The sequence below is a fragment of the Apis florea genome, unplaced genomic scaffold (genome assembly GCF_048593485.1).
Source record: "Apis florea isolate Af1SG1 unplaced genomic scaffold, ASM4859348v1 contig_3585_pilon, whole genome shotgun sequence".
Lineage (NCBI taxonomy): Eukaryota > Metazoa > Arthropoda > Insecta > Hymenoptera > Apidae > Apis > Apis florea.
Window position 1 is genome coordinate 1,844,712 of NW_028256788.1, and position 22,993 is coordinate 1,867,704.

General features: G+C 43.6%; 1 long non-coding RNA gene across 1 annotated transcript in view; it reads left to right on the forward strand.

Moving 5' to 3' along the window:
* The first annotated feature begins 523 nt into the window (after window positions 1-523).
* Window positions 524-22,993, forward strand: part of LOC147656599 (uncharacterized) — a 63,034-nt gene continuing 40,564 nt past the window's right edge. Inside the window, exon 1 of the long non-coding RNA XR_015294135.1 lies at window positions 524-654. This is a non-coding gene — a long non-coding RNA (uncharacterized LOC147656599). The remainder of the gene's footprint in view (window positions 655-22,993) is intronic.

Sequence of the window (22,993 nt, forward strand, 5' to 3'; positions counted from 1 at the left end):
ACATTCACACAACTCGTAGATACATTCACGATCAATCTATCGATGGCCGAGAGATACATCGAATCCTGCGCGCGCACAAAATCACGTTTACCTATATTTCAGTTGTTCATGACTGTAGTAGTCGATCGCGAGAAGCCAGGTGTGTATTTTATATTCTCTTTGTTCTGTCATTTTTTTCGGCTGTTCGGAAAATCGTTTTCAAACTGAATGACGAGAACATTCAAAGCGTAGAAGCAAGGAATACGCGACAACGTCAACGATTCGTAATTTACTGTCACTGTTGCCATCTCGTGCAGTCGTTTGCTTCTAATTTATGTGTTTTTAAAGACGCGCCCTTCATGCCCCTTATGAGATTCAATTTTCGACGAATTCTATCTCACATCGTATTCTTTTACTAACACGGTAATCACATTTTGATTATTCACTGAATTATATTCATTGTAAACGCACACGTCCGTGGAAACGCGTCAAACATACGCGTCTTTCGAAGAGACGCTTGTTGCGCATGCGTTTACGCATGCGCATAGAATGAATTCAGTTGTCAGTTGTATTGCTATTGAATAGTGAAAATTTATAAAGTGTAAGTGAAAAATGTGAAAGTTACAACATTTAGGATAAATAAAGAGTATTTTGGAACATCAAAGGATGATTTTGGTGAGTCATATTTTATGTTTTATGTAGTTTAGAAATAATTTTTAATATGAAGGCTGTTTTAAAAGCCTTGATACAATTGTTACATTTACATACTATAAATCTGTATTTTTAATTTTTATTTGGCTATATCGTTTAATAATTCATGTGATATATTTATATATATTAATATATATTTATAATACATATTTGATTTTAATACGTTATAATAATTCTATAGTAGAAAGTAAATATTCTTTGTTTTTAATCTATATCAAATGTTTTGTTAAAAATAATTAAAAATAAATTAAAGGAATCTTTAAATATTTAAAAAAGATGTACATACATACATGTATATCATTGTCAATGACAAAATCTGTTTGTTTTAAATAAAATTCTTACACAAACATTTATTTTCTATTATCATTAACAAGTTTTTGATGTTAACAGAACAAGTTTAATTACATTGGTCATTACTTTGTTTAATAGTTTAATAGTTTGCTTAATAGCTATTGTATAATTACTTTAATGTATAAATTTGCATTTTGAAGTAAATAAAAGTTTACTTTACTTCAAAATGATGAAATTAGATATAAATAAACTTTTATAATCAATAATGATGTATAATCAATAATGATAATAATTTGAAATTATTACTATTAGACTTTTTATAAATGGAATTAATTGAAATGTTAAAAAATATCAAAGTTTAGTAATATCGATACAAGTTTTGTTATCATTGATTCGAATAAACATTATTAAAACGAAATAATAACATAATAACATAAATTTGGAATATAAATTTTTAGAAATTAAATGAATTATCTTACAATTTACAATTATCATAGAAAAAAATATATGTATTTGCAATAAAATTCATTCAACTTTTAATAATTTTTAACTTAACTTTTACAAAAGTATATAGATAATATATTTTATTAAAACAAACATAGAAAAAAAGAAAGGATGGAAATATTTATAAAGGCTTCATAAAAAAATTACAAGTCAATTGTAATTTTCAAATCAGTTTTTATTGATTATTAATGCATAGAAGGTAAATGCTATTACATGCATCCATCAATAAATCTGCAGCCTTGAATTTGAATAAATTATTATACATGGATTTGCATAGCAAAGCAGACCGCTGATAGGTCGTCCCTTGAACACCTGGTACACATTCATTGAAGCACATAGCATGCAAATATCGTTTGATACACCAAAACAATACACGTCCACGCCCGGAATTTGCCAATGGCAATTTTGATCGAATAAAATTTTGTTCGTGTCACTTTTATCAAAATAAAACTTACAATGTATGGATCAGAATTTATTGAATGCTTTATAATATACCAACAAAATTTAAATTCCAATATAAATTTTTCGCTCTAAACAGTACTCGTATTTTTCATTATTATTTCAATTAATTCGATCGAAATAAAATTCTCCACAATCCACTTTAATAATTTAATCAAAGATATAAGATCCTCCAAATGAAATGTTTAAATTTCTCAATATTTAAAAAAAAAAAAAAAACCACAACCTTGCCCGATCTTATAAATATTCCAACGTGTCCTCGAAACACAATTCCTCCTCTCCACAATTAAACCCTTTCGCAAAATTTTAATCAAGAACAGTTAAGAACCGTGTGTTCGCCACCGCCTTCTTCTTCATCATCCGTCATCCCTCCATTTTGTGAGCGGGTAGCCGATGAACGGTAACGGGGCCCGTTACATCACAACGGAGGCAGGGACTTTGATCGCCATAAATACCGAAAAAAAGTCTCTATATATCCCCGTGGATAATTATCCGAGGCGATTCCCTTTCTCGCGGGTGCCCTATTAAAAGTTCGTTTTCCTGGACATGGTACGAGGGCGGTATGGCCACCGGTGCCCCTTAATTAAGGGGACCCCGTGTTATACTGGAATTTCCTTCGAAACAGTCCAACTTAAGCGGTATTTAATAACGTAACAATTATATGGTAGGCACTATAGACTTTCGAAACCGCGTGGCCTGTCCAGGCCTCGTCTCGGTTCTTCCTTCACCCTTCTACTTTCTTCCTCCGCCCTTCCCCCCTTCGGACCCCCGTTCGATCGTCCGCGCCCTCGTTCAAGGAAAAATCGATGCTAGGAAGGGACGTGATTAAACGAATAAATTTTGCGTGAAAATTGTGACTCGCGCAAAGAGATTTCAGAAGATTCTAATTTAATGGGCTGCAAATTATTGTCAGAGGAAAATAGGAAAATATTTGTTTCTCTCTTTTGAATTTTTAAAACGTCATCTAAAAATTTACGGAGGAAAGCAATTCATAATTGTTCTTTTCACCGAGGAAAATTTCAGTAATAGACAAAATTTGAATGCAAAGCTGAATTTTTAGAGAATCGCAGGGTTCCTGTGAAAGCGTATACGTATAATTGCTCGTCGATCCTAACTCGCTGGCCATAAACGCGCAGGTCAAAGAGGGCGGCATACAATGAGGATGATGTTCAGGGATCGATGCCTGGATTCTCTAAAAAAAAAAAAAAAAAAAAAAAAGAAAAAAGTATTCCGTTCTAGCTTCTATCTAGCACAAAGAGATACATTGTGCACAAAAGTCTAGCCCCAAACTAGACTTTTTCTTCTGTTCCCTTTTTTTTAATTTTATGTCTTTCGAAGAACGAAGAATTATACGATTCCTCCCCAAGTAATAATTAACTTAATCTCATTTGAATTCGTGAGAATCTTGATCTTTTACTTTACGGACACCGTTTCGATTTTTGCATTAGAATAATAATTCCGTGAAATATATACACTTTGAATTAGAAAATACATTTTAACAAATTCCTAATCCCATCTTACGAATTCAACGGGTTCGAAGGGAATGGCATCATTTCTCATAAAGATAAATTTATATACCAATCGATTTCATTCCCTTCGGTTATTAAACCTTCACGTTTCCTCTCCGATCGGGGATTCAAATCTCCAATCACCAGAAGTACCAAGCGTATCAAGCGTGTCAATCCATCATCGAATACACAAACTCCACCGGTTTGAAACTCTTCGACCGACAACCCTTCCCCTCCCCTTCTCGGTAACAGAAAACCGCTAATCAAAGGAGGGGTCCCCTCCGAGAGGCCCCCCCCCCCCCGTTTTAAATTCAATCGAGACAATTCCACGAAAGTATACGTTTCGAATCGTGAGGAAGTCATTTGTCACCCTTCATCATATTATCCTTCCACCACTTTCCCCTCCCCCCCCCCCCTCCACCCTGTCGTCGTCCGCTTTCCGCTCGGGTATCGAGGAAACTCGAGGAGAGGAGAGGGGGCGGAGAGAGGAAGGGCTCGAGCTCGGGGATCAATTTTCGAAATTATCGTCGGGGGTCCCTGCGAACGCGTATATAATTGGCCATTGATCGGGTCCCGCCCAGTCCACCGCTCGTAAACGCGAGAGCCCCCGTTTTTCGAGCCGTGCCCATCTCTCGGGGGCCCTACTCTTCCTCCCGTGGTTCCGTGGAAAAAAATATTCGATCTATCCACCGGAACGTTTACAACGGAACACAATATAACACCTAACGACCGAGGCTGGACCGCGGGCCAGCCAATTAAAACGTGGAAACGGCCAATTACCCCGACCGATTGCGACCGGTTACGACTACCCCCGGAAACGGAGCTCTGTGGTTTGCCCGTCTCGCCTTGTCTTGTTTTTCGTGCCAGAGCCTCCTTCCTTCCACTTTCGACTTCTGTTCTCATGGGTTAGTGGGAGGAGGAGGAGGAGGAGGATGGAAAATACGAGATGAGATGATTTTTCTTCATCTTCATTTGACGGATCGGGTCGAATTGATTGAGATGTTGCTTTTCTCGAGGGGATGGATTCGAATACTGTTGTTCCTCGATGTTTTCGAGTTAATTCGGACAGAAAAATCGAGTGACAGAATATATAGATTGGTTCACTTGGATTGGTTAATTTTATGACTTTTCAAAAATTAAACGATCAATCCTCGACGTATCATTTGTCACGGATAGAAACGTTGTTCGGGTCATTCTGGAACGTGTGAAAGAACCCCGCGAACTTACGCCAGCGGAATGAATGTTTGGAGGGCCCGAGGCGAGAAGAGTACAGTGGAAACAGGGAGGAGGACGGTGGAATCGTGGGGCGTACCTGGTTTTTAGAGACGTTGCTCCCGTCGGGTCGTAAACATAGGGCGCCGGATTACGAGCGGGCCCTGGCCCATTTTTCGAGAACTTCTCCGCGGAAGCTGGCCGAACATTCTTGATGAGGAAACACACTTTACCCCTCCCGTCCATCTTTTATCCTCCTCCCATTCCCAACGTGCTTTTAATAACGAGGGAAAGGGGTCGTGAAAACAAAATTTCTCGTATAATAATTTGGAAGAATCTCTATACTTATCTCTGTTCTGTTATATCATAGATATTCGCCAGTTTCGCGAGTATTTAGTGTTTCTTTAAAAATTTCATTCGAAAGATTGCAATCTATTCGATTCTGGCAATTTTCTGCATCGATCGGTTAATGGGTGGCGGAGAGACAGGCATGGATCGAGGAATGGATTCGATTTCAATGAATAGCGGCAGGGTCGTGCGAGTGAACTCGATTGTCGATTGTCGGGGTGAGTTCGAGGCGCGTAGAACTTGTGGGAGAGGTCAGAGCTGTCACTCAACCGGCCCGATGTGTCTAGCTACCCTCCCATTAGCCCCCCTCCCCCTCGTTAATTGCTAAATTGAAGGCAATTTCGACGGACGGTTAATCGGAATTCGACGCAATATATCGCGCGAATCGAGATCCCCTGAAATCAAGAGAAGGATTACGGAGGGGATTTATGGAGGCGTCATTCGAGCCTATTCTCACAAAAATTCTTCGCGGAATCCCCTCCCCAACGCGCCGTGAATGATAGGCCTGTCGATCTCTTCTTCTCGGGATCCCTCTTCCCATAAAAGTGTCGCGGATAGACGGATGGATAATTTTCCATTTTTGATCGTCAATTCTACCTTTTAAAAATATATATATACCGTATAGACCGTATAAGACTTTCCACAACTTGCATTGAAAAAGACGATCGATTTCGCTCGAAGGAAAGCGCAACACCTTTCCCATTCCCCTCCACAAAACAGAACCACCCACCAAGCGTGCATCATCCTCGAACGATGCATTTTTCTTAGACGCGATTTTCCCGTTTTTCCGCTTCTTAAACGAGGACCACCATTGACGAGCTCGAAAGACCGCAAATTGTCCCGTAACAGCGACACAAAGTGACACTAGCAGTCTCTCGAAGGCACAATAGGCGACAATGGGCGAGGTGGTCGAGGATGATTCGTTTCCCGAAACAGAAAGGGAGAGTGGAGAGCAGAAAGAGAGAGAGAAAAAGAGGAGGAGGAGAAAGAGAAACGGGTCTCTTTTTCACGCTGGATGACCTTACATCGGCACGAGAGCTAGTTTCGTAGACAGGTAGATAGGTAGGTAGCTGATACTCGAGTGCAACAATAGCCTTCCTCCTTCTTTTCGATCCTGTGCGTGAGAGTGCTCGTTTCTTCAAGGATTCGAGAGAGAGAGGATCTCGAGAGAGCGGTAAATAGGCGAGGATAATTCAGGTAGGGCTAATTCGTGGGGATACTTGTCCACGGTGTTGACTTATTGGAGACTTATTCGAATCGACGATCTAGGAGGGAGATAAATGGAAAGAGGAATAGCATCGAGAGAGTAGGCTCTCGATACCTGGCGGGCACGATTCCCTCTCTAGCCACGATTTGCATGATTCATTAATTAGATTCTGACACGCTTGTCTTAACAGGGGCTCGAAATGTCAGAGGCGGCTTTGTAAGTCGGGAAATCGATTCGTTCTGTCGGTCAGTTCTCTGCGAATTTCACGAGTCGGTCGAATTTCACTTCGATAAAATTAATGCAATTAATCGAGAGCTCGTCAAACGGATGGTTCTTGGTAACTCGATCGTCGTCCACTTTGTGAATTTGAATTTCGATGAAATTGTTTCGCAACACCTTTTTGTTGCGTTATTAATTATGAAAATATACGCGAGTGGAAAGATTTTCGTTATACTTATTTCCTCTCTATTTTTAATTTCTATTTTGTGTTAATATTTCGAAAAAAAAAATGGCACGATAATTTCACTTGTATCATGCTTATATTAAAATAAAAACTTATCACGAAAACCTGTTTAACGCATAAAGGTGATTAATCAAAAAGGTTTGGTGTTCACCGTGAAAGGGTTCTTGTCCAACAGAAAGCTTTTACAAGTCGATAAAGCTAAAACGACGCTTGTCGCAAATTATCGAAACATCGCGGCTTCTGCCTGTTCAACTGTTCCATTCCTCTCAGATGAATAATGATGCACGGTTTATCTCACGTGTCACGCTGTAGGTGACAAAATGAGCTGTGCTTCTCCACGAAACTTGTCTGCCATATATCCAGCACAGTCTCGTCGCTCTGTCTCTCCGTCTAACGCTTCATCTAAAGCAAACGTCGTATGTTATCGTTTACAACTCGATAAATAAATTTTTTAAACCGACATTTCTTTTTTTTTTTTTTTTTTTTTCGTACACCAACTTTTGTCTTTTATCTCGACTTACTTTGAAGTATATTCCACGAATATCTTAACGCCTATTCCCATCGCAATAGTTTCACAGTGTCGAGAAAGAAAAGCGAAAAGCTCGGGTCGAGAAGCTATTCCGGAACAAACGTTTTTCTTCTTCTTCGCTTATTCCGACCGACATTATTCGAGGGATCTTTCGCCGCGTCAAGAGTAAATCTCGTGAAAAGAGGTGAACGATGGTCCACGAGGCGGAGACACATTCTGGGCCGGCTACCGTGCGGTTCATCGGCGGGGGGCCTGTCGTTTCGTCCTTCCGTTCCGCAGCCACCTTTGATCGCCAGTTTTTCGGAGGAATTCGACCACAAAAGGTCGTTAGCGGTGGCCACGTTTGAAAGAGATACGCCGTGGCTTGCTACCAGTGCCCGTGACAAATTTCTGAAATCGCATTCGGGGCTGAATAGGGTCAAGGAGCGCACCATGGTCGTTTTAACCGACCGATGGTAATAGAAACTTAATGTGCCGCCGATTTAGGGTTTATGTGGGTCGTATAGGTGAAGGTTCCAGAGTTTCTGAGAGAGGTTAGGTAGGAGTAACTGTCTGCGGAGTCTTAAACCGCTGTTAAAGAAACGCGGTAGAAAGTTTTTTAACTACGTCTTAGATTCGATTTCTCGTTTATAGTTGTCGCGCTTCTTCCTTTTCTTCCTCGATAACCTTCTTCGAATACCTAACCCTGGTTAAAAATTTGTGTAATAAAATCCGCAAGTCGAATCGATCGTAAACATCTTCGAACATCCCCCTTCGATCATTCTCGCGGTAAGAAGAGCAAAATCTCTCTCTCTCTCTCTCTCTCTCTCTCTCTCTCTCTCTCTCTCTCTCTCTCTCTCTCTCTCTCTCTCTCTCCATCCTCCATGAGTTTTTCCTCGTCAAGAGTTAAAATTGCGAACAACATTGAATCCTGACTTACGAGCCATTGAATTTTCAAAAGCTGCCCCAATCGAGCCTGGCTCGCTACCCCGTCGAACCACATCTTTCGACTGCTATTCACACCGTGTTCGCGAAGAAGGGAGGAAGCTTAGTTAGGTTACAATCGCGCCATTCGAAAGGAATAAACGAAGGAGTGGATGAAGAAATAAAGAAGAGTGGAGGTGGAGTGGTTGTGGAGATAAAGGGAGGAGGAAATGGAGGAGCAGGATAAGGGAGGAAGAGAGAGAGAGAGAGACAGGTGATGGTGGATGCGAGTGTCTCTCGATTCGACGGCGCTTCAAAGGCGGCCGAAGAAATAAAAACTCGGCTCTCGCGGGCCCTGTTGGCAGAAAAAGGAAAGGGGAAGCCCGCCTCCAGGGAGAACCCCGAGTGAACCCTCCTCGTGGACACGCCGCCATAATAGGCGGCGTCTTTACGATTAGCATTGTGAGTCTCTCGATGAATGTGATTGTTGTCTAAGCGGGGCCCTGTCGTCCCGTATACCGGCATAGCCGGGGAGATGGGGCCCTAAGGGACCCGCAAGGACCTCGTGCTGGGCCCACAATGCGCGCAGCTATGCCAAGCACGCGTCCCTTGTGTTGCGTGAGCGTGCGCCTGCGCGCGCGACCTGCGTGCCTATATTTATAATGCATTATTTACAACTACAAGGGCTCGGTATTCCTCTTGCTTCCTCTCCTCTCGGACACGACCGCTCTGTCCTTTGCTCGGAAATCGTCCGACCGACACCGTGTCTTCTCCTTCTCTTTCATTCTTTTCTTCCATTTTTCTTCTCTCTCTCTCTCTCTCTCTCTCTCTCTCTCTCTCTCTCTCTCTCTCTCTGGATATCGTGCTATCGTTTCGCTTCTTTTTTCCCTTCCTTGCATCGACCCGTTGCATCCTTTTTTTTCTTTTCCTTTCAAGTTCTTGCTTCTCGCTCGTTACTGACATTTATTTTGACAAAATGTCAAATGTCAATCGTGAAATATGAAGTTTAATATTTTCACATATTCGTTCGATACATGTGTGTGTATGTGTACATTCGCATACCAACAAAAGTTGGTAATGCGAGAACAGTCGATGGAGGATAATTGTTTCGCCGTTTTCTTCGCCAACGTCGACATCGTTTCGCGCTCGCTTCCCGAATCGTATCGTATCGTATTTCACGCGTCGTCTCATAATTGGCAACGTTCCAAAATTTAACGAACGAGCGGAAAGGATGGAAAAAAGATTCGTTGAAACTGCGCTATTGTCCGCACATAGCATTCCCTCAAACACCATCCATCCCTCGTCTTCCCTGCTCCGTAAACTCCTCCTAAGGACGACGGCCAGCACCAGGCATTGTCCTTCGATCCAGCCCTTTCCTCTTCCCCTTTCCTTCGCCCTATCCCGCCACGGCACACGTGCCCGATTTAGCATGGTACACCTCGCCATCTTGTACGGTCCCAGGGATACGAACCTCCCGTTCGATCCCCTTGGGCGCAGTTCCAACGACGATTCCTCTCTGCTCATCTCTCCGCTCGTGGAGACAAGCCTCGATTGAGACAACGAGACAATTCCTCGAGCTGCTCCTCTCCTCGATGATCGATCGATCTTTGGGGAGGAAAAATGTTATCTCGCGACCGATCCAACCACCACCGACACCTTTAACGCCCGGCGAGGAGGACCCGAGAAGGCCTGGACGAGAAAGCTTGGAAAATATTGTATTACCTGCGGGCCGACCGTCTGTTGGCTGTAGATCGCCGGTGATAACGGTAATAGGCTTTTAAAATGTTTATACTCGCCGGGACTTCCGTCGGTGTGTTTCGCCAATAACGGACGACCTTTCGTTTACCGATACGTAGTCCGATTTTAGAGGAGACGAGGTGAAAGGTGAGAGTAATGGAGAGAGGAAGAGAGAGAGATGGATTGCAATGGCGTAATAGAATCAATTGTTTTGGTTGATTTGTTTTGGAAGGAGAAAGATGGTTTCTTTTTTTTTTTTTTTTTTTTTTTTTTTTTAAGACGAATTGGAGGTATTAGTATTACTCGAGGAGGGAGGAGGATTGAAATTATTGGGGAGAAAAAAGAGAATCTTTTATTGGTAAGCAAAGAAAAAAAAAAAGAAAAGAATGGAAAAGATTGATTAATGTAATTAAATTTTATTTTACGGGACAGTGATTGTAACGGTGCCTTTGAACGGTCTCGTAGCGTCCCTGACGAGGTTAAAGAGAAATGAGTCGAGGAATTATTTACACTAATACGTGAGTGTAATTAGAATTGATTATTATGGAAGAAATTTCCATAGGAAAAAATTGGATAATTAATATAACGAAAAAGCATAAAAGAAAATTTGAAGAGAGATTTATAAGACTTTAAGGCAAGAGCGTGTATTTTATAATACGCGGAAAGGTGTGTTTGAAGAACAGAAAGTCTGGAGTTCATCGGGTTTGTTAATTACGCAAACGTTTCATCCTTTCGTTTTACAATATTTTTTCCTGGCCATCATCTCGGTTTTCACGGCGAAATAACAGGAAACGTGGCGTGGCACAAAGTGGATACGTTACTACGGTGTTTCGTCGTATTTCTATTTAGTATGCACGGTCCATCGAAAGAGGAAAGCCACTAAATTCCGCTCGTACTGTCGTTTATAAACGAATGTACGGGCATGAAAACCGACACTCACCTATGCTCGTAACATCTTCTCTGTAAACTTAAACTCGTCGACCAACTTCCACGTGTCGAAAGTGCATTGTGTTTAACGATACACCTATTACTTTCCAATATGAACGGTTCACTTCCGGCTGAGAAATTATGGATTTCTTAATAAACCTTGTAACATGGAAAATTTCTCCACAGTTATGATTATATTTAATTAAAAAAAAAAAAAAAAAAAAAGAAAAGAAAGAAAAATACACGAATATAAATACACTCCTGACTTCAAATTCATTTCGAAATTTGTACACATTTAAAAAAAAAAATCACAATGACGGTTGACTTCAGAATCGAATTTGAACGAAATTAATCAAAATTACCGTGAAATTCCAAACAACGAGCTTCGCTTTATCAACAACCCTCGATCGAAACGCAACACCAACTCTCGAACGAGACACCAAATGAACGTAACACCTTCCGAAGAGGAAGTCCCTCGGCGACGACTTCCGCGTGTGGTCGATCGGGGCACGTGAAAGGCCGCGAAATAAATAAGTTCGCAGACGTTTTACTGTTAATTATCGCCACGCAGGGGCAACAGTTTCACGTGACTGACCGACAGACACGTGAGAATGCAGAGGAGCGAAGGAAGAGGAGAAAAGTAGAGGAACTACAGACTGGGTGGCCGTCGCCTCAGATCCTAATCTTCTGGTTTACGGGGTCTTGTCCTTCCTTCCTTGGATCTTGGCGACCTTACCCACGTATTCATCCCTCACACTTTCCTTTTCCTTTTCCAACTTTATCGCGAACAACCCCCTACTAGTTAATTTAACTTTCTTGTCGGACAGATACGCCTGTGTTTACCTCGATTTATCTTCGTCCGTTGCTGGTCCTTTAACACTACCAGGGTGTTGCACTTCAAAATTGACATAATTTAGACATGGTCGGCACTTGGTCGAGAGACTCTCCTCGAGGAGGACTCAATAACAGCCGAATAACAGTCGGCGATTGTTTAAGAAATTACTGGATCCACTAATGATAACGGTTAATAAAAATAAGCTAGTAAAAAGGAAAGCTTTTTAGGTTATGAAAGCGTTCTAACCTAACCCTTTCTTCTTTTTCCTTCACCTCCATGAATTGTTGGAACTCGTCATTCGCGAATGTGCATAACAACACTGTGCGATGCGTACACAATGTGTCGAGCACAGTTATTCCCGCGTTAATTGAAGTCGGTGACAGGTGGTAGGCGAGGCATTGATGGATGCCTGTGACGCGGTTAAGTATCAATTAATCGACAGTGCGAGAGATAAATTGATTTACGACTGTTTCGCAGTCGTAACGCGTTCCCCCGGCGATCACGAAATCCCATTGTCTTATAATTTACACGGATCCGAAACGGGACAAGTGCGAGGAAGATGAAAGCGGCCGCGCATGAATTACATCGGGCCTGATTTCTAATTGAACACGCGAACGCGTTTCATCGTTTTACACGTGTTAAAATTTCCCTTTGATGCCAGCCAACCTTTAATAATTCGCTCCGCAACGACGCCGGGGACTCCCCCTCTTCCATGTTTCTTTCATGAGATCGTTTCGTACCCTCTCGAAATGAAAGTTGACATTTGTCTCACCCGCATCGATTAGCAATCCAGGACGATAACAAGAAGGAATCGCGACGAGTGACGACCAATCGAAGATTCCTTCTGTTCTTTCAATCTTCCACTTCAATTTCTCTCAAGGAAACGTGCTTGATCGAAGAAGAAGAAGAAGAAGAAGAAGAAAATCGTTTCTTTTCTTCCTTCCTGGTCGGAAGGTGAAACCGAGAGAGCCCACCGCGTGGAGGACGAGAATCGAGAAGAGCGATCCTCCGTGGAAGAGGAAGAGAGGCAGCGATTTTCGAGGTGGTCCCAACTGGTATTGGATTGGGAAACGCCGAGCGCGTCCGTCTTTCTTCTCGTTCACCTTCGTGCGCCGATGCATCGCCTTTTCTTCTCCTTCCTCTCGAGGAGGGGGAGAGTTTCGTGGAGGGCCCGTTACGTGCGCCACGTGGAAGAAAGTAAAAAGACGAAAGGTGGGGGGAGGGAAGAGGAGGAGAAAAAAGGCGAGCGGGTAGGAAGAAGGACCCGCAGTACATCGTTGGAGGATATTTGCGCCGAAAGCGGCATGAACAGCAGATTGACGGGCGACCACCCGGGCCAGAATGGGTCTTGCTTGGCCCTCGAACGAGCGACAACCTTCCCCCCGTCCTCGCCCTCGCGATTTCGTCCCTGTCGCGCCTCATTGTCCGGCGAAGAAATGCCATCGGCCGGCTTAACGACGTCCACTCGCGTCTTCGGTAGGTCTCGTTTCCAGCCAAACGGCTCTTTTATGCGTCCACTCTCGTCCTACACGGCCGCCACGCCGTTTCCCTCGCGAGAAAACTACCGGGCAAAATCGCAGGAGGAGGGGTTTCGAGTGGAGGAGAGGACCCCGTCCTATTCGTTCGCTCGAAGCTGGCTTTAAGGAGGGTAAGGAGAGGTCCTCTTCTAAAGTGATTTTGATCGCCGTAATACATTTATTATCAAACCTTTGTTCGTCCATGAGAATCTGTCATTTATCGATCGGATAATGATGCTTGTTTGAGTACTCGCGAGGGATCTTCGTAGGTATTTGGAAAGATATTGATGAATGATAAAACTATTGGAAATAAACGAAAGTGATTTATTGAAAAAAATTATTCAGAATGTAAAACTTTAAAGCATTTTGTACGAAGATGAGATTGGTCAGGATAATTTGGACGAAAAGTTGGATCGGTCTATTCTTTTACTCGAATAACATGCTTATTATAATCATTTTTACGCTGACTCCGTTGAAGACAAAGGCTTTCTTCTATTTTCAAACAATCCTCCAAGTCTTCTAATATTTACACTCTTCTTTGTTGTTCAATTTTAAACTTTCAATTTCAGTTTGCAACTGAAATTCCCAAAAGAAGTTGAATGCCAAGTTTTCGATACCATTCGATTCCTTTTCTAATTGTAGTGGCATAAGACACCTATATTACCCTTTTCTTTATATTAACCAACGATATCAGACTAATAATATTCACGAAAGTATCTTTCGCTCGTTGACACTTGCGCACGAAATTCCAAGCGCACGTATGTATGTGCGCCTGCTTGGTAATTTCGCATCGCATCGGAAGGCGAGCGCAACAAGTGAGAGATTGGCTCGGCCAGCTCGGAATGGCCGGTGAAGAGAGACGCCGTCCGTTAGCAGGAGTCAACCAGGACTAGGAAACTAGATCGTGGCCAACCCGCCGTGGTCACCGGTCGGAATCGTAAAGCGGGAAATTTACCATCGTGATAAAAGTCGAGAATTTATCATCGTCTCGGTGTTTAAATTTTTTATTACGATCTTAGTTGCCGTTAAGAGCCATAAAGCTGTTTTATACCGTGGCCTTTTATCCCGTTTCCCGTGCTCCACTCCACCGCCCCGGTCACCCGTACCTCCTCCCCCCCCCCCTCTCCTTCGTTCCCCCATCCGGACGGGGATGGACCTCTTGAAATGCGATTTCAACCCCTTCGCCAATTTAAATTCCTTATCACGTGCAGCTTAATTGCTACACCCGAGGAACTCGTAAACTTGTACTACACCATGTGAACTGCCTCCTCTCGCCCTCTCTCTGTCTCTCTCGCCCTCTTTTATCTATCTATCTATCTCTCTCTGTCTGTCTCGTTTTCGCGAAATTCTCTCGGTATCGGATGGCCGTACGGGTTGAAAGGGGTCTTGTATTTCGCGTTTATCGTTGTACTAGAGGCATCCCGGCATTTTTCACGTGTTTATTGTGTAGGGTGTGCGAGTTTACGACGAATAGATGGCTCCTCGGACGCGTTGTTTGGGCTAGTTTACAACCTCCTCTCCCATTTGACGAATTCCCCCGGCGACAATGTTTGCCCGAGCCTGTTGTCGTCCGTCAACAGGTTTTATGAATTAATTGCGGCCGTATATCAGCTCGATGTTATTCCTTTACTTTAAATCGTCGGGCCGATTATTTTCATTCGGGTGGACGAATTAATCTTTTCGATCTTTTTTCGTTGCGTTATTATTCCCATTAAATCGAATATGATTGGTGATTGATTAATTAATTGTTTAGAAATTTAATTGAGGGGGAAGAAGGGAAAGAAGTCGTTGCTAGAAGAAGATTTGGCGAATCGTCTCACGATCGTCCGGAAAGTGGGTGATCTCGATTTCAGGCCGAGCCATCTATCCGGATTTGTCCCTCGCGCGCTCGCCTTTGGCGAAAGAGAGGGAGAGAGAGTGAGGAACCAGTTCGTCAAATTTTCGAGCTGATCGAGTGCGCAACGATAAAACGTTAAGAACCACGCACGTTCTATCTTTCTCCTTTTCTTTTTTTTTTTTTTTTCATGTTCTCCTTTCAGAATTAGGTCTTCGAATTATGGATATCAGAGTTGTGAGAAGGTGAAAGTAAAAAATATTCTTTTCTCGTTCATTTCTCGATATCAATTACGTTTGGATTAACTTTTTCGAGAATTTATACCGAATATGGAACTGTTTAATCTAATCCTTATTTTATTTAATCCAATTATTCATCGATCTTTCTAAACAAGAGATAAAATGAAAAAAAAATTCCAATACCCTCGATCCTGAAATAAAGATCGATCATCGATATCTCAAACGTATAACGATCGCAAATTCCCTTTTAGAATTTATCAGAGATACGTGTAAATAAAAATATTCTTCGTAGATCTTGATAAGTTATTTGTTCGTTTTCTCAATATCAATTTCAGACTTACATTCAGATTTATATTATTATTAATTCTCTTCAATAAGTCTCTCAATTATCCATCAATCTTTTTAAACAAGAAATAAATCGAAATGCTAAAAGAAAACTTAAAAAAAAAAATAAATAAATAAAACAATATTCTCAATCCTCGATAAACAAGAATATCATCAAACATATAATCATCGCAAAGTGAAAATATTCTTCGAATATCGAACATTTTCATCCAATCTCCCTACTTCATTCAACCCAATTATCCACCACGATGATCTTTCCAAACAAGTAATAAAACAAAACAAAAAAAAAAAAAAACTCGCAAAAGAAGATCGAGAAAAGAAAAACGCTCTCTCGATCTTGAACAAAGCCTGAAACACGAAGGATCGAGCATCGATATCTGAAACGTGGCCGCGCATAATGATCGTGCTCGGCCGCGAGGAGATATCCGCGCCGAAAATCCACGCGCGGAGATCCACACGAGAGAGGAAACCCCCTCGTGTCCGCGCTCGTCTGCCGGTCGTCGCACGTGTGGTCCAGCCGGCGTAGATCTAGTCTCTTGTCACGGATACGCGTTCCTCTTCGTTCCACAGCCCCGCTAACGTCGCCCTCCGTCTCTGTTCCGGCCGTGTTATCTCGTATTCTTCCGATGTTCCTACCCCGTGTTTCGTCCCTGACGCTCGGGTTAGCTTCGAGAAATCGCGTGGGCAGGTAATCGAGTAGGCCCCTTCGCGAGAATTTAAGATCGTCGTATCCAAGTTCTTGCGCTTAGGCCTCTCTCGGCCACGTTGTCGCGAGATTAAGCGGCTCTCTCTCTCTCTCTCTCTATCTATCCATCCTTCGCAGGGTGGACGTCGTCCACGCATGGGTCGTCTGAATCCGTCTTTCGGAGGATTCTATGCCGGTGGATCCAGTATTATATTGGTGGAAGAAGGTGGCGAACCCTTCGATCGCTCGCTTGTTTCCAGTCAACCTGGAGATAAGGAAGTTATTAGGTGTTGGAGAGGGTCCCTGATAGCTTTGCTTTTACTCTTTTCCTTTTCTTCCTTCTCTTCTTCTTCTTCTTCTTCTCGCTTTAATCTTCGTCTGTTAAGGGAGTAGTGCGTAATTTCTTCTGAGTAGCTTTCAATCGTTGATTTAAAAGGAAAAGAAAATTCTGCAACGAAATTCGTCGCGATTTTCCAAAAGAATCCCAATGGGAACACGAGCGACACGTCGATGAGCAAAAGTTTTCCCTCAACCGTCACTCCCAATCTTCGGATGCGCTTCTCAGCTGGCTTACCGTTATCTCGATCGAGCTGACAAAACGTCAGCGAGTTCCCTTCTTGACCGGTTGCAAAAAGCACCGTTTGACGAGGGTGACACCGGAGGATATCGGGCTCGATCGAGTATACATAATACTCTCGTCCCCCCCCTCTCTCTCTCTCTCTCTTTTATTCCCTCGACGTCGACGGTGCATCGTCTCCTGTCCTTTTCCTCGCTTCGAGGATCGTCCCCAGAGAGAGAGAGAGAGAGAGAGAGAGAGAGAGTGAGAGAGGAGGGCAGACGAAAAAAGAGGAGGAAAAAAAGAAAAAGAAAGAAAGGGAGGGATCGTCGTTGGTGCGCTCCTTCCACGGAGGATTACAGGTTTGCGGAGAGATCAAGATCTGAGCTTTTTTGGTGGTGATCGGATGGACGGATGGACGAGAGCGGAGCGGACGGTTCCCACACGCCGCTTAATTGATCGATTCGAAAATCTTGGTGATCACTCGGAGGATCTGCTCGAGCATTTGCTCGTAGATCGTGTCCAGATCTCGTGGGCCTGATCTTTACCCATCGACCGAATTCTCTCTCGGGTATAATAAAATTCCTTTTGCCTCTCGCCTGTAGTTCGTTTTTGCGGAAACCCGTTGGTTCGCTTCTCTCTTTCTCTTTCTCTTACGAGAGATTAGAAATTGGAATTATTATTATTATTATTATTAGAGGATTAATCGAATTTTGTAAAGAGAAGATAAAAATAATGGAGTTGTTGAGAAGCATTGGATAGAACGTGTAACGTACAATGAGGAGAAAGGGATTGTAATAATAAATGTAATCTAAACAGAAGGATATCTATAAAAATATTTTAAAAAAAAGTGTATGAAAATTTTTAGCAACGGTACAATGTTTTGTCTGAAACGTAAAAATTTTTCTCCCAAAAAGATAACGCTTATTGAAACTGGGGAAAAATTAAATAGGAACAGTGGAGAAGGAAGGTTTTTCCCTTTTTCTTTGAGATTTTTTGGCCAGGAATAAATTAGAATTATTAGAGGATTAATCTTGCGAAAATTGCATTTTGTAAACAGAAGGTAAAAAAAAAGGGGTTGCATATTCGTGAAAAAAGCAAATCGTGATTTATGAAATATAAAGATAGGAAAAAATTAAATGGAAAGAGGAATAGCAAAGGAGAAAGGTTTCTTCTTTTTCTTTGAGAAACAAAATAGAATAATTAGAGGATTAATCTTGCGAATATTGCATTTTAAAAAATAAAAATAATAGAAGATTGTTAAGAAGCATTGAATATAATAAATGCAATCTAAACAAACACACAGAAGCTTCGGAATAAACAATGCTGTTGGAATTGTATTGAAGAAAATGCACAAAAATTTTGATCGACGATGCAACGTTTCCGAAACATAAAAATTTTCCTTCGAAAAAAAAAAAGGAACCAAGAAAAAGCTTCAACGAATTCGGGTCTGCGGCGTCCATACCAACCATGTCGAAGCCTCGAATCCGTGAACAAGGCAAATCGTGATTCACGAAATACACCGAGAGATGGGGGAAAAATTAAAAATAGGAAGGGTGGTGGAGAGTCGGTCGGCCGAATATTTCTCAAGATTATGACGTCAGGCTGCCAGTTAGCCACGGCTTACCGATGTAATCCGTGGTAATGCTGGTCGGAAACCTCTCTTTCCCATCCCTTTTTCGAATGGCCGACATTAAGTGCCCGTGAATATGAATGTTCCCATACGCGCAGTCGGGGGTGGTGGTTGATGAAGTCGCGGTTGATAGATCGTGTCAACGATCCCGCTCGAGTTGCCGCTTCCAGATACCTGCTCGCGTCGATGAGGACTTCTTGCATCCTCCTTCACCAATTTTAATTATATTTCAATCCATTATATAGCTCCAGTTATAACAGTTTGACAAGTTAAGTTGTTAAAGAAGCTAAAAAAAAATTATCCATCAATCTAATCGATGGAGGATTCAAAAATTCATTCTTCCAAACGATTAGAAAATCTACTGGCAATCGTTAACACGAAGAATCATTCAAAAATGAATTCTTCCAAAATAGATAGATTAGAAAATCTACTGGCAATCGTTAACACGAAGGATTACTCAAAAATGAATTCTTCCAAAATAGATAGATTAGAAAATCTACTGGCAATAGTTAACACGAAGGATTACTCAAAAATGAATTCTTCCAAAATAGATAGATTAGAAAATTGTGTAACGAATCGTTGTCATGGAACAATTTATCGCGTTTTAACGAGGCAACGCTTTCTCCGGTGGAGGAGGAAACGTCTTTATCGGGTGGCACCCGATCGTTAATAATAATTTCTTCTCGCCACGTTGTAAACGTGGCGCGGCCGGGCACGATCAAACGAGCGGATAATCGAATTCGGGAAGCGTACACGGGCGCTAACGGACAAAAGATCGGCCCTCCACGAGATCCGTGGATGATGGTCGTAAATGGAAAGTTTGGCGGAAGACGACTTCGGGAGGGGGGACGTTCGGTTAAGCCGGGAACTCGATAAATTCCAAATCTTTTGTCGGCGCTAACGACCGGGTGACAGTTAAATGCTCAGCTGGAAAAATATTAGCGATAAATTTCGTTTAGTTGATTTACCGTCGCTCTTGGTCGGCCGAGTCGCGGGTTACGCGGCGCCCTCTGTCCGTGCTCGTCTCTTCCGGAGGAGTTAACGCGGTCACGCCGCATATTTGTCCTCTTTCGATCCATTTTTTTTCAACGACGTATCTCGAAACGTATCCGCGAATCTTTTTACCATTTTCGTTCGCCCCCCCAATTAGAATTCTGATCCTAGATCCTTAGATACAAGACACATGGAACCATACCAACAAGAATAGTACGCATTCACCGAAAAATCATTCCTACATTCTTCCTGCCTAAACATCGCAATCCTAAGACATATCTTATTTCCTATATAACTCTTGAAAAAAGAAGGAAACAAAGTGAAAATTAAGAGAAAAGTATGGACAGAAAGGAAAAGACTTCCAAGCCAAGAAGAAGACACCAAAGACGACAACGGTTACGAAGAAGAAGAAGAAGAAGAAGACGAAGAGTAGGAGGAGGAGGAAGTAGGCAAAAGACTCGGAGGTTCGAGCAGAAGGATTTTCGCGTGGGTGTCGCTCGGTGGGCGTCGCGTCTGCCTCGTCGAGAGTGCGGCTGACCTCTGACCTCCTTGGCTCGGGCACCTCCACTCCTTCCAGCTTCGCTCGGCTCTCCTATGCGAGAGGAGAGAAGCCTCCTCTCGCATGCAGATGTTAACTCGCGTACACACGGCCGGTGAATCCAGTGCGGGCCACGAAGACAGAGGGGCAGCGCTTAAGAACGAGAAAGACAGAGAGAGAGAGAGAGAGATAAATACAGGCATCGCACCGAGGGAGAATCACGCGTGCAATTATCCTACGCGTGCGTGGGCGACCCCTTTCCACCTCCACCACCCCCCTCGCTTCACCGCCAGCTTCATCACCTTTTGCCCTCCTCGTCTACCTCCTCTAGAGGCCGTCTCTGCACACCTCTTCATCCTCTTCGTCTCTCGCTCCATTTTACTATTTCTCCGTCCTCCTCCTCCTCCTCCTACTCTTCGTCTTCTTCTTCTTCTTCTTCTTCTTCGTCTTTGGTATCTTCTTCTTGGGCTGAAAGTCTTTTCCTTTCCGTCCACGCTTTTCTTTTAATTTTTCCGGAAAAATTATCATTCCCCGCGGTTGCATAACCCAGGGATCTTTTTCCCTCCACCTCCAGAATGACCTCCTCGACCTCCAACTCTTCCAAGGGCGGATGGTGCGCGAATTCTTCCCTATCCACCCCCACAGTTGCCAGCTTTTTGGAACGCGTCTAACCTCTTCTCTCTGGCGCGTAGAGGCGAGTGCGCGTGCGCCACCAGCCATTTTGCCGGGATTTTATCTTAATGGCGAATTGTTCCGCGCGCCGGACACTACGCTGTGTGCGATCTGGTTGTGTGCTGCGCGCACAACCCAGGGATGCGGTTGACGCGTGGTAGGCTTGCTCGTCTCTACGAGGACTGACGTTCGGGACGAGGTAACGAGGCATCGTGAAACGGAAATTTGAATGATTAAGTTGGACGCTTTGTTCGCGAGGATCGTTATGTTGTGGGTGATACCCAACTGGGCTGTGTGTGGGCTCCTCGTTTTATCCTCGTTCGTTGGATTTCGGAAGAAATCGAAGAAAAGAATTGCAAAATAACGAGAATTTGAATTTGGCCGAATCCAAACATCAAAAATCCAACGGTCGATTTCGACGAAATCGAAAGCGCGCGATTTTGTAATCGTGAAGGGGGCCAAGGTTGTTCAAGTTACAACCTGATACCTCGAAATACTATTTCGCCCATTGTCCCGGCGATGTATGCGAGAGATAATAACGGGTGTCTCGAAAAAGTTGCAGGCAACGGTTGGCCAGTGACAAAAGCTGGCATGGCTTCGAGGACGCGCCGTCCCCCCGTAATTAACGTCTTCTTGACGCACCCACGTACGTGTATGGGGCCCAATATGTATCGAATGTCTTCCTATTAGAAAGAAACACGTTGCCTTAAATCAAATATACAAATTCACCAGAAATTGCGATTGTAGCTTATCGATAAGTGTGTTGGCACAATTGTTGGAGAGGAGCAAGGCAACTTTCATTCATCTCCCATGGCATTCGCCATATCGGTTGTTCAACCGATTTCACGCATAACGCAAACGAAGCTCGCATTCCTGGCCGGTGTAGACTATGGAAAGGAATCCTAAAAAAGAATCGGAGGTGTCAAGACGAATTGGATACACGGGTGGAAGCATGCGAGGGCCTTGGCTCGGGTCAATTAACCGAGTCGTGAGATATATTAGCCACCCTGCGGTCCGTTCGCCTTTCGTGGATCTCGACACTTTATTTACGAGGGGATGCCCTCCGTCTAACGGAGAGGAAGACGACGCCCGACGCAATCTCGGTCGGCGGATCTCCACGCTTCCGGAAGCTGTCCGTATCCACCCGAACCTGAGCAGCTATTCCTAGACAATTTTTACAAACCCTCCATCCCTTTAAACGATTAACAATTCTATTCTCTGTATCCTCTCACGATCGATAGACTCTTATAGGTAACGAACCAGGTTGCTCGATCAAGAATTCGTCTCTCTCCTTGACCTTGTCATCAAACCATCCCTCCACATAATCGCATGGACCGCAGCTCGATAAGATCCGGTGTTCTGTTGCCAGCTCGTGCCGCGGAGGAGGCGCTCCTTAAGAAGGGTGAGAAGTGTCACTAGGTTTTACGTCGCGTCCACTGCGGTGGGAGAGCCGTCGAACGTTCGAAAGAAAGAGAGAGAATAGGATGGGAGCGAGAGGATGGGACGGAGGAAGAGGGACGATGGGGGGGAAGTGGGAGATCCCTGAATGGAGATAGGAGGCACGAGGGGCCGACGGAGCTTTTGGCTGTCGCGCGAAGGTTTCGTGAGAGTAATTTGTCGTGCGACCACCTCCGGGAATGTTTAAATGAATTGCTCGGGGTGGGCCCCACCACGAGTCTTCGGGGACTTTTATCGGCGCGACATCTTGTATGGGAATGCGGGCCCAACAGGAATAAACAGGCGAACCGAAACCCGCGCCTCTGAGGAAGAGAAAAAGAGGGAGACGGGTGTTACTACTCCTCCTCTCCCTTCCTCCTCTATCTGGGGTATGGGTGCTGGAGTCGACTTACCTCCCAGTTGGTTTATTGCTCAATCCGCGCTCACGGCTAATGGATTCGTCTTCGCCGGCCCCGATGCATGCCTACGTACCTTAGACACGCATTGACCACCACCTGCACGACCGTCGATGTCCCTCTCCAAATGTCCGAACCTTCTTCTTCTTCCTCCTCCTCCTCCTCCACCTCTCGATCTCTTCCTCCCCGTTCCAACCACCTTCGTTTGGATCCGTTGTTGAGTGCTAAGGGGAGCCTCGATTTACGAGCCAACACGGTTACACTACCGAGGGGACGTTGACGCGCTCTTTTGCGGATTTCAACGAGGCTTGATCCTTCGTTGGGCGCGCGTCAATTTGGCCGAAAAGGTGGCAAAGGTGGAAGAGAACGACGACGACGACGACGACGATGATGACGGTTGGAAAGTAAGATTGGAAGATGGATGAGAAATGGAAGAGAAATTGTTTCGATCGATTCGCTGCTAATAAATAGTAAATACGAGTTATTCCATTTAAGAGAGCGAATCAATAGGAAAT